Genomic DNA, 11,551 nt, shown 5'->3' with positions numbered 1-11,551 from the left:
TCGTGTGAATTCAGTATATTTTAAGACAGTATTCTTTTGCCATGCTGTAATTTTTGTTTTGATTTTAGCAGATATATTTCCCACTGATTTTTGTTTCATATTGTTATTAAATTGATTTTGTGCTTTGATAAAACAAATCCATTTGGATATACCACTATAAGAAAAATTCTACCCTTATCTTGCAGTGACTGTCTTAAATTTATATCCTTTACTACTTACTTGTGACTTTGAATATTTTTTAAAAAGCAGAAAAGAAAAAAAACTCAGATGTAAACATGTTACTGGATAAATAGTTGGAGTGATTCAGAAAGTACACCAGAAAGCAGTACCTTACGTTTTTCACATGGTATGCTTACACAAATCACTTGTACATTCATAGAATGCCTATAAGCCCCCAGAGGAAACTAACATGTGTGGGAGTTTTGAGGGAAAATATGGTAGTTATACAGCTTTTCTTTGAGTAAATCCTTTTACTAATAGACACACAGGCTTTTGATATTATTACCGTTTATAGAGTTACCTGGTTCAGATTCTTGACTTGTCCGTTTCCTTGGTTTCTTAGGCATGAATTTTCATAGAAAATTAACAGAAATTTAGATGCCTTTTGAAAGGAATGTATTTGAAGATTGAGCATATACCCACCCAACTATATGAAGATTAATCTGTAGATTACATATTTACCCATCAAATCTGACTTAAAAGTTTAAGTGGAAAGGTTTATTTTATAGGTAAATGGGTCTGGGAGAGGGTTGTGAGAGAACAGCCTACAGAGATAATTTTGGGATTAATGGATTCATTATGCAAATGTGATTTGGGTTGGGTGTTATGTTAAATCCTTTTTAGCTTCCCTGAACTTTAGGAAATTCATTTTGATCTTTATTACTCTTGCATGATTGGAAATGTTTATAATATTTTAGTACAGAGTAATGTTTTTTTGTAGCTGATTTTCTTCTGTCTGCATGTAATTTGGTTTTATCAGATACATTCATTACTAATTTATCGATAACATCAGTTTGCTTTTTGTTCGGCCTCCAAATCTAGACCAAGATGATATTCTTAGAAATAGATTACAAAATGTTCTCCTTGGTAGCTCTTACTTGCTTGAAGTCAGCTGTTACTAGCTATTTTTGTATTTTTGTAATATTTATCCACTAAGTTGGAGAAGCCTCATACAGTTGATTGTGTGTGTCTAGCCTCATCCCTAAATATGTAATGTGATAGTTTAAAAACTAAATTTCTAGAGCAATAAAGTGATTGCAACTTTAATAAACAACATATTACTGACTTCTAATGTTTTTTAAAAATTAAGGCTTGAATTATATCAAGTTATGGCAGCTGAAAATATTTATTTTGAAGTTAGAGTTTTTGTTTTTATGATTTTTTTTATCTGAAATAATCGTGGATTTATAGCAGAACTGAAAAACAATAGTACAGAGAGGTACTGCATATCCTTGATTCAGTCAGTGTCACCTAATGCTAACTAACATCTCACACAACTTTAGGACCTTCATCAAAACTAAGGGATGCATTCTGGGGACTACTGTTAGTAAAGAACTAACTAGTTTTCCATTTTTTATTTACTTTTTGTGTGCTTAATTTTTACTGTGAATGTATTAAAGCCATGTATGCATGTCCTTTGAGTTTTTCCTCACTCTGAAATCAAAAAGATTTTCATCAAGGAAGTCATGTGGTTTTTAAATAAGTGAATTTCAATACTAATACTATAACAGATGAAAACACATCTTTACTTTAAGACTCTTATCAACATTTAGAAGAATTCTCATTAACATAATCTGCTCATGTTTGACTGAATGGCAATATGGACATGTTTTTGCCTTTTGGAAAGTTTGATTTATAAATAAAACACTTAAAACTTCTGGAAAAACGTAAACTTTGCAATTTGAGAATTACTAGATGTTTAGTTTGTGTGGAATTATAGTTAGAAATTCTGCAGATTAAATATACAGTCAACCAATTTGACATAGGAATTTTTAACATGTACAATTATCACATTAAAATTGAGACAAAATAGTAGTATGTAGGATAAATGTGTAAAAATTAACTTTATCGTTAAATTACAATTGCTTATTAGCTTTAAAGAAGCTGGTTTAATATTCAGAGTATGTTGTTTTTCAGAAAGTGACATAATATGCTTTTTCCAGTACTTGTCCAATAAACACTCCTGGCCAGGTGGAAACGTCTATAAAACCAGCTGTATTCTATATCCATGATTCTTCATGAATTTAAATTCTTTAATATCAATCAAAAGACACATTTCTCAACTACAACATTTATTCCACATGTTCGGAGTGGCATCCACTTCCCAAACAACATGCCTCTGGAATCTCTATGAACTTTGAGAAATGACAATAGTTATAGAAAGACGTACGGTCTTTTGTTCATAGGGTCGCTATGAGTCGTACTCAACTCGACAGGCATCAACAACAACAGGTGTCTCTAAAAGCAATTTTTTTAAACAACGAATTTTGAATATTTGGGTTACTCCTTTACAGAGAAAATCAAGACAGGCACATACTAAGCCAGAGGTGTGGCATCTGTGTCTAACCAAGATCTACAAAGCTCTAATTCATAGTGCTTCCTTACAAAGGGGGCTCTGGTGGCCTAGTGGCAAGAAGCTGCACTGCAATCTGAAGGCACGCAGTTTGAGACCACCAGCTGCTCCTTGGGAGAAGGATGGACAGCCTCCTCCCGTGAGATTAACTGCCTCTGAAAACCCACCAGAGGGTCAGCTATGGGTCAATTCTGACGCTACGGTACCCAACAACAACAACATGGCATCTGTGTCTACCAGGATTTACAAAGCTCTTATTCATAATGCTTCCTTAAAATTAAGATCAAAAATGCATGTTAATTGTGTAAGTTGAGGACATAGATACTGTCATCTGGAAGAGAAAAATGAAATGTATACATAATAAATAGACCTGAAAGATTTCCTATTAAAAATTATTCAGATCAAAATGAATAGAATCAACTTTGAGAGTATGTGGTAAATACCCTTAATGAGTAGTAAGGAATTTATTTTAATAGCATTATTTTGAACCACTTCTCCCTCCATTAGAATGTGATTTTGTTATTTACTCAGAAATGTTAAATCTCAAGGGAGACCATTAGGTTCATAATCAATAGGTGGCACTCTTTCCTTAAGTCGTTCCCCAGTTTCCTATGTAATGTGGAAAGGTCACTGAAAAGATTTGAGTCAGCATAAAAATAATCTGAACTACTCAGCTCTTTTCATGTGTAATTATTTCATAGTCAACACATGGAATAAGCATTTACTATGAGTGTGTTGACTAGTAATGAATAATGTGTACCCTGTCGATACCTGCTTTCTAAGAAAAGAGTACAATAGGCCACAGCATTATACAGATCATGGTCTAAAGGTGTTTTGTTTTTCATTCTAAGTGCCTAACTCACCTACACACATTAGTTGTAAAAAAACCATTCTTGCTGCTTCTGTATTTTCAGGTGTGTAGAAAAACATGGCTTAAAATATTTTCATTACTGTTTTGTAGATAACACTAGACATACTTCAACTTTGTAAAAAATTTAAAACTTTAATAATAGTAATTCAGAGCCATGATGATTTTTTCTTTCTTGATATTCTATCAAGACTGGTAATTAGTTTTGAATAGGGTTGAAGAAGCAACAGGTTTCTCAACAAGTTGTGAATTTCTCTAGGTTTTGGAAAATTCCACAAAGGCAATATGATAACATAGCTTAGTAGATAGAATACCAAAAGTTCACATTTATAAACCCCAGACTATTCCCTCAGTTGGTTTCAATGAGTACTCCTTTTAAAATATTCCAAGATTGTCATTAGGCATGGTATTAAAAATAAGGAAGGAACAGCTAAAACTGGAGTGATTGTGGGGATATCTTCTGGCATGGTGTTCAGATGGGATTCTTTAGCACAAGTGGTTTCCAACGCATGGGGTAAACTTACAGTAACTTTTCATGTCCTGTGCATATAAGAAAGAAAATGGATCTGTATTCAGAATGAAATTGCAGTATTTTTTTTTTTTATCTAACACAGGTTCTTAGAAAAGGATGAGTAAATATGATAGATGGATATATCATTACTGAAATCTAAAAATTAGCTTATGTTCTAGAAGAAAGGGCCCAAGAATCGTTTTTTTCTTTGTACCCTCCTTTGAAACGAATTTTTTAACGTACTTAGCACTTTGAAATTAACTTTCTTTTCTGTGTTTACATTTTTCCTTCGTAACTTTGAAACTGAAGACTCCTTTTTCACATGAAATTCCTACTACATATGTATGTATTAGTTGAGACCAAACGGACAAAATCTTGAGTTGATGACATTTATGACTCATGCATATTAGAATAAATGTAGAAGAGCTGCAAAGATTAGAAACCGTCACTAAAAAAAATGCTTGATTTATAAATGCATTACTTCTGGTGCTCTATATAATGGGATATATTGAACTATTCCGTATATGCAGTATGTCAGCATTTCTTAGTAACTTCCCTTGAATCCATTTTTAATATCTAATATTGTACAGGTTGGGAAGTTCTACCTTCCAGACCAATCCTATTCAGACTGTATAAATTTATAAAATAAATTGAAAAATTCATCATCTCCCTGTATTCAAGACCAAAGCACATAAATGCTAATGCAGGGCTCAGAGGGGAAATAGAGTTCTCCTGCCTATTTGAGAAAATGTGAAGCCCTTTCAAGAAAATCTAATAAACATAATAATCATAGCGTGCTGACACCAAGGAAAAAGGACCTCATTTGCTCTTTCTTCTATGCAGCGATTTACTGGTCCCTACTGATTTCCAAATTGGATCACTGTAGTAAATTATCCATGCTGGTACCTGTGAAAGTAAGCCCTGGGATCCATATTTGTTGTATGTTCTGCTTAAATCAGCAAGAATGATAAATTTGATGGTGTGAAATTAGAAGTATCAAGGGCTTTCTTTGGTGATTGAACAAACTAATGTCTCCACTTGTAATTTATTGTGACCCTTTTCACTGAATGTGCTTTGTATGTCTGATATTTATTTCAATACAAATTAAATTGTTGTTCTGTCATCTGTATTGTTATATCTAAGATTTTATTGATGTAAGAATCAAATTGCGTAATAAAAATCTCTCTGGATTTAAGCAGGTTTAAAATGTTATGTTACAAAAAGAATGTTATTTTACAGTTAGAATTCACCTTTCCTTTGCTCTTAATTGCTGCCTTACTCAAATAAGGTGAATTTAAATGTGCTTTATTGTCCCCAGGCCATCACAGATTATAGAAAAGCTGTGATTATATGGTCCAATGGTGAAACAAAGGGGGGAAATAGAATGCAAATGACAGTGGGTCTCTCTCAGCTGGTTGCGTCTTTACTTTTCTACCTTTCTGTTGAGTTCTGCCAGATTTGCAGCAGAGTGGATGACTTATTTATGCCCCTAAAATGATTCACAATATACAGTATAGCCAAGAGCATAAATCACCACAGGACAACATAAAGGAATATGCTTTCCTCCCAGATGTTTAAAGTATGCAGATATTTTCTCTTGCATTTTAACAACTGTGGTACTAAGTAAAACACTGAACAAACAGGGTTAAACAAATCCTTGTCTTCTTGGGGATTATAATCTAAAACGAATTATGGAAATCTGAAGTGTAAAGAAAGGCAGTTAGGTGAATAAGCATTGGACTTGTTATAAGGGGGGAAAGTGGTAGCCTGATGAACAAAAAGAACATTAGAAAAAATTATTTCCTGGAGATACCGTGGTGCATAGGGTATTAAGAACACTCACATTGTTAACTCATAATGGCTTTAACATATGGGAGCATATGGATGTTTCTAGAAGAATTCTGAGCAGTGGGAAGGAAAAGTTATCCCTTTCCTTGAGACTGAGTGAAGAGCCTCCTCAAAGAAATGCTGAACTGAGATCCTGGAAGGCAGCCATCAGTCCTAAGGCAGGTGACATATCAGCAAAGGGGTCTTCTCTTTTTCTTACGGAGAATTTTGAACATACACAAACTAATACCACGACCACCACATTGTTATCTCTCAACTCTTACCTCACTTCTCTCTCACCTTCCCCTCTACTGATTTATTTTTATGCTGTAATTCTCAAAGTGAAATTTTCAGAATATATCTCTGAAAGTAAGCTCTGGCCTAGTGGTTAGGGGCCACACTGTCAACTTAAAGACATGTAGTTCGAATCCACCAGTTGCTCTGCAGAAAAAAAGATGGGTAGTTGACTCCTATGTAATTTACTGCCTCTGAAAACCCACTGGAGGGTCAGCTGTGGGTCAGTTCCAACTTGACAATTCTCAACAACATCTCTAAAAGAGAAATCTTTTCAAAATCAATATTGAAAGTTGGTAATTGGCATAGGACTTTCAGAGTAGATGACTAGAAGTGAGTAAGAATAACCTAATAGAAAAGGTTTTTACATTATTTTATAACAGTAAATACAATATGAAAAAAATCTATTTATTGGATTTTTGTTGGTTTGTTTTTTTTAAATAAGATTTCTCACTATATTGCAATCCTCAGAGGACAATACTGACTAGAAGCCTTTACCGTCTTGGAGAAACAACCTTCAGTTCTGTGTACAACTAATTGGTACTTACCAGTTCTGCAGCATCTTCACAGTTTGCTTAAGCTCTTTGTTGCAGTCACTGTGTTTCTGTCATTGAGGGTCATTCTCTCTTTGGCTGACCATCTACCTTCCCAAGTGATGCCCTTTTCCAGGGGTTGACCTGTCCTGATAAACATGCCCAAAATATGTGAAGCAGTGCCTCACTTAATCACTTGCAATGGATACTCTGTTACCACTTTTTCTGAGACCGATTTATCTGGGGTTTTTTTGTACTTTGTGTTACAGTCATGCTTCTTTGTCAACACTGCAATTCAAAGACATCTGCCCTTAGTTGGTCTCCTTTAGTCAATGTCCAGCTTTACCTATACATATGAAACAAATGAAAATTGCACGGTTTGGGGCAAGTGCACTTTGGTCTTTAAAGTGACATCCTTGCTCTTGAGCACTTTAAAGAACTCCTTAGCAGATTGCCCTACTGTAGTAAGTTGTTTGATTTCCAAACTGCAGCTTCCATGACTGTTAATTATGCATTTTAGTAAAGTGAAATCCTTGCCAATTTTTTTTTCTCTTTTTATGAAGACTTCAAGTCATCCACAAGCATGATGGTGCCATGTTATGCATTTTGTAGATAGGCATATTGTGTATTGTTTCATTTTCCTCTAATCCTGCTGCTACATACTTCATACAGTTCAGAATGAGAAATGATAAAGAGATTCTGCCTTTCCACTCTATTTTTTCCTTCCTAAAAGAAGATAGTATACCTGACGATTTTTGCTGGAAACCTGGGATTTAGTGATCTCACCAGAAACTGAACGGAGGCAGGTCACTTCTTCAAAGGAAGAGGCCACTGGTAAGCAAAAAAGAGGAGTTACTAGAATTGGACTATTAAATTGAGAGGGATTTACATCAGAATCATTGTCGTCATTCAACTGCTTTTAATTCAATATTTTTAAATACTTAGTAGAATTTAAGTCAGTTTCTTTTCATTTTTTAAAATTTATTTCTTGTTTTATCTTTTTGTTTTGTTTGTTCGGTTTTTGGTTTTCTCTTCTTGTTGTGTACCATCAAATCAGATCCAACTGGCACAGAAGGCGATTGATTGCCCCTCCGTCTCCAGCTGAGCATCTGGTGGATTCGAACCACACACCTCCAGTATTGCAGTGCAGGTCCTTTGTCACTAGGCAACCACCGTGCCCTTACTTTTATCTTTTTAATACTCAACAACTTAAGAGATTTTTCAAATCTGGAGTTCTACAACCATTATTACTACAATTGCTGTAGTAATGTCAACTTATTCAAGTAACAGTAACTAAGGAGCTCAACACAAAGAAATGGAACTTGTGATCCAGAATAAAATGTCTCTTCTTGGTTATTTGCTCATAAAATAGATGGTCATACACTCAGGTTTCTTAGATATGAAATAACAGTCCTTGTGCAATTATCCTTGGAAAGGGACATCGTGCTTTAAAAGGTGGAGAATCAGTGAAAGAGAAGACGACGCTCAGTGAGATGGATTGACACTGTGATTGGAGCACGGTGACTGGGCTCAAGTGTGTCAGAGATGAGAAGGATGATGCAGGAGCAGACAGCGTTCAGATCTCTTCATTGAATCGCTAGGAGTCTTGTTCATCTCGACAGCAGTGGCTTGAATTAAACAATAGATTTTTCTGAGTGGACTTGAATCTCCAGCCTTCTGTTTCACAGCCAAATGCATTAACCCTAGGACTCCCAAATAGAACCTAACATGGGTTAAGTATCTTACTGTTATTTTGTATAATAATTTATGAGCTGTCTAGTCCATCCCTAGGGAGCTCTGGTGACAGTGTCCATAGACAATTGTACTACTAACCCAAGGCCACTCTTCTAAGGCAGTTCAAATAAACCAGCAATTCTGAGAAAGAAAATTAGACAATCTGTGTGATGTATAGCCCCAGAAATAATACCACCTGTCTCGTCAATTTGTCATACTTTGGTGGCTTTTGTGTTTCTACGATGCTGGATGCTATGCCACCAGAGTTTCCAATATTCAACCAAAACTCATCAACTCAACTGATTCCTATTCATAGAGGCCTTGCATCAGGTTTCATAGGAAACCTTTACAGGAAAAGACTGACTTCTAGCTCCTGCCAAGCAGCCAGTGGATTTGAACCACTGACTTTGATTTAGCACAATACATACTGTACCACACCACTAGGGCTTTGGTTTCCAGTAAGATTTGGATCAGGTAATAGCTAGGTCTCCCATGGTGGCTTACTTGATTGCTAACACAATCAGAAACACCCAAACAAGGATTCTTAGCACTGGACTGATAGACAGCATCATGATGGATGGAGAGGAGATTGAAACTGTCAACAACTTCATCTTGCTTGGATCCATAATTAAAACCCTTGATACACGTAGTCAGGAAATAAGGAGACACATTACACTGGGAAAAGGCAGGGATCTTTCCAAGTTATTGAGGAGGAGTAATATCAGTTTGAAGACCTAAGGTATATCTGATTCAGGCCACAGTCATTGCAATTACTTGCTATGCATGTGAGAGCTGGACAATGAATAACAGAAAAAGAATTGACACCTTTGAGCGTTAAGAGCACTGAACATTTCCATGGACAGCCAAGATAATAGGTAAGTCTTGGAAAAGGTGCAGTTGGAGTGCTCTTTGGAGGCAAGAATGATGAGGCTTCACATACTTTGGACATGTTGCTAGGAGGGGCTGTTTCTTGGAGAAGGACATGATTCTGGGAAGTATGGAGGGTCGTTGAAGGATAAGAAGACCCTCAACCAGGTGGACTGATACAGTGAGAGCTGCAATGGCCTCTTGTGTGTCAGGAAGTGTGAGAATGGCGCAGGATAGAACAGGGTTCAGATCTTTTGTTCATAGGGTTGCTGAGTCTTGCTCATCTTTACAACAACTAGCCAATGACTCGTCATTTTGTTGTGCTGTGGTGGCTTGTGTGATGCTGCAGTCTATGCCACTTGGATTTCAAACACCAGTAGGGTTAACCACGTGGACAAGTTTCAGTTGAGTTTACAGACAACCCAGATTGGCCATCCTCTTCTGAAATGACACCCCTATAGACCCTATGAATAACTTTGGGACATTGTCTGATATTATATGTTCTTGTTATTTGCTGCCGCATCACCTATGTCTCATGGCAATCCTATGTACAGCAGCCCTAAACCCTGCTCTATCCTGTGGCAATCTCACTGTCTTCTGACATACATTCCCCCAGTCACTGAATCAATCTATCTCATCCAGGGTTTTCCTCTCGCACTGTGCCTCCAACCCCCCAAGCATGACATTCGTCTCCAAGGACTGATCTCTCCTTACAACATGCCCAAAGTATATCACATGAAGATTCAGAATCTTTGCCTCCAAGGAGCAGCCTGGTTTCTCCCTCTCCAGGACGAATGTGTTTGTTCTAGCAGTTCATGGTATATTCTGTATTCTCCAAAACCACAGCTCAAAGGCTGATAGAGTTCTAGAAAATTGTCAGTTACAGTTCCCTCAAATTGAAATACTCTAAATGTGGCTGGGGAAGAGCTGCCTCAAAGTATGTTGTGTGCTGTCAACTGAGAAACTCATTTTCAGTCTTTAACTCACACAGGAGGAGATTGCCCATCTTTCTCTCTCAGAGCAGATTGTGGATTCAAACTGCATGTGTTAGGGTTGGCAGTGCAACTTATACATGTCCGAGTATGTTGTTATATTCCATCGAGTCAACTATAGTTCATAGTGACTCTATAAACAATAGCTCTGAACCCTGCCCTATATAATTAGCTGATCTCACCATCTCTGACACGTCTGCCCCCATTACCACACTCACTGTATTAATCCATCTCATCCAAGAGCTAACCCTCCACCTTGATGATGTGGATGGAGTAAAGCTTTCATCTAGTGAAGAACTCTGAAATTTGCTCTTCAATGTAAAGAGAAGAAATGATGAAACTAAGAAAACTGAACAGAGGATTTCAAAGGGCAACTTGGGAAAACAAAACAAGGTATTATAAAATACACAAAGACCCAAAACCTATTGAGATATCATCTTACACCAGCAACAGTAGCAAAGTTCACCAGGACAACACACAACAAATGCTGGCAAGGTTGTGGAGAAATTGGAACTCTTATTCACTGCTGGTGGCAGTGTAAATTGGTACAGCCATTATGGAAAGCCATCTGGTGCTTTCTCAAAAAGTTGGAAAAAGACATACCATTTAACTTAGCAATTAAATACTGGGAATAAACCCTATTGCTGTGTTATTCACAATAGCAAAGAAAGGAAGCAACCCAACTGCCCAACAACAGATGGTACATTCACACAATATAATATTATGCAACACTGCAACGAAGTCATAAAGCATTACACAACATGGGAAGCCTGGGGAACATTGTGCTCAGTCACAAAAGGGCAAGTAGTGTATAACACTGCTGTTATAAAATAGGACAGATGGGGTGGGGAGGGCAGAGAATAGGAAAAGAGTGCATAGATAATATTGTAGTAGAACAGATGAGGAGAAGAACTGAAAGGAATATATGATGAGGCATTTGTTGTATGACAATTAGGAACAAGGGATGCATTGCTGGAGGGGTAGGGGAATGGAGAAGGGAGGGAAGAAAGTGCAACAAAAAATGAAGAAAAAATAAAAGGGAATGGGAGGAAGAAGAAAGGGGAGGGAAGAAAATGTACAACAGTGAATAAATGAAAATTCAACTTTTCTGTAAACTTTCATTAAAATGATGATTTAAAAAAAAATATGCAAAGACCTGGAGTTGGAAGACCAAAAGGGAAGAACATAAAAGAACTAAAAGACAAATTTACACCTCGTGTTGCATGACAGAGGAATCCTATTGGCAAAATCTTGAATGATGCAGGAAGGACTACTCAGAGAGACTGTCCAAATCGTATTGGTCAACACCAAACCACTTCAGGAAGTAGCATATAATAAAGAACAAATAGTATT

This window comes from Elephantulus edwardii, unplaced genomic scaffold, assembly GCF_000299155.1.
Source record: "Elephantulus edwardii isolate Elephantulus edwardi_28Jun2011 unplaced genomic scaffold, EleEdw1.0 scaffold00222, whole genome shotgun sequence".
NCBI lineage: Eukaryota > Metazoa > Chordata > Mammalia > Macroscelidea > Macroscelididae > Elephantulus > Elephantulus edwardii.
This window is presented reverse-complemented; position numbering follows the sequence as displayed.